This window comes from Arachis ipaensis, chromosome B06, assembly GCF_000816755.2.
Source record: "Arachis ipaensis cultivar K30076 chromosome B06, Araip1.1, whole genome shotgun sequence".
Taxonomy (NCBI): domain Eukaryota; kingdom Viridiplantae; phylum Streptophyta; class Magnoliopsida; order Fabales; family Fabaceae; genus Arachis; species Arachis ipaensis.
Window position 1 is genome coordinate 7,079,410 of NC_029790.2, and position 1,107 is coordinate 7,080,516.

Genomic DNA, 1,107 nt, shown 5'->3' on the forward strand with positions numbered 1-1,107 from the left:
ATTTTTAGTATCTATTTTTTTTTGTTTTATTTTATATTTAATATATAAGTAAATAGTTAAAATTTAAACTAAGAATAACATTTTTATAAAAACATTATTTTAACGAATTGGTCCAACAAATTTTATAGGCTTTTTAAAGTTTATGTTCTAACCTTTTTAACTAATAAACATTTTAAAAAGTCTAAACATGATTTATTTAATAAAACAAATCAAATTGAGTCGAGTCTAAAACGAATTAAGCCACGAATTTTTATCAGATAGTCCGATCCACTTCCACTTCTACTTATTTATATATAATTACATCTATGTTAGATATATATTAAAATTATCCACTAAAATAAGTTATTAATATAAAATATATATTAAAATAAAAATATATATTAAAAATAAATTAAATAATATATATATATTAATAACTGATTTTAATATATAAATAATATTTTTTATTTAATTATGTATTTGTATTTTTTTTTCTCTTTTTATTTATGTATAACTACTAAGATTCGTATATAATTTGGTTGGTGTGACTCAGCATTACAGTATTAAATAAATAAAATATCTCTACGGGACCATTTGATACCTAACTTATTATTAAGGTATATCTATTTCTTTTCTCCAGATCCTTTTACGTAGCAATGAATATAATGGAAACTAACAAGTTTTCGAAATAATGATGATAATAACATCAAAATGTTAATGTATATCTATCCATATACTATATATGTATGTCCTTTTTAATTTAATGGTGTTCTATCGGATGATGATGAGTTTTTCAGCGATGATCAGGAGAACTACGATTTACGCGTTCTTATTGGTTAATGCATTCACATTGAGAAAGCGAATTCAAGTGTTTGTGATGAAAACATAAAATTATTTGAAGAATTTTGGTCACCTAAGCATCTCTATAGTGGCTGTCTTTCAACTGGGAAAGCAAAAAATCATGAGAGATATGACCAATAATATATTTTTTTATTAATTTAAATTTTAAAAATAATAATTTTATAATATAATATTAAAATTTTTATAATTAAAATATTTAAAATTTAATTTTTATTATTTGTAAAAGACATAAAACAAATAAAAAAATTTAAAAGAAATTTTTATTTG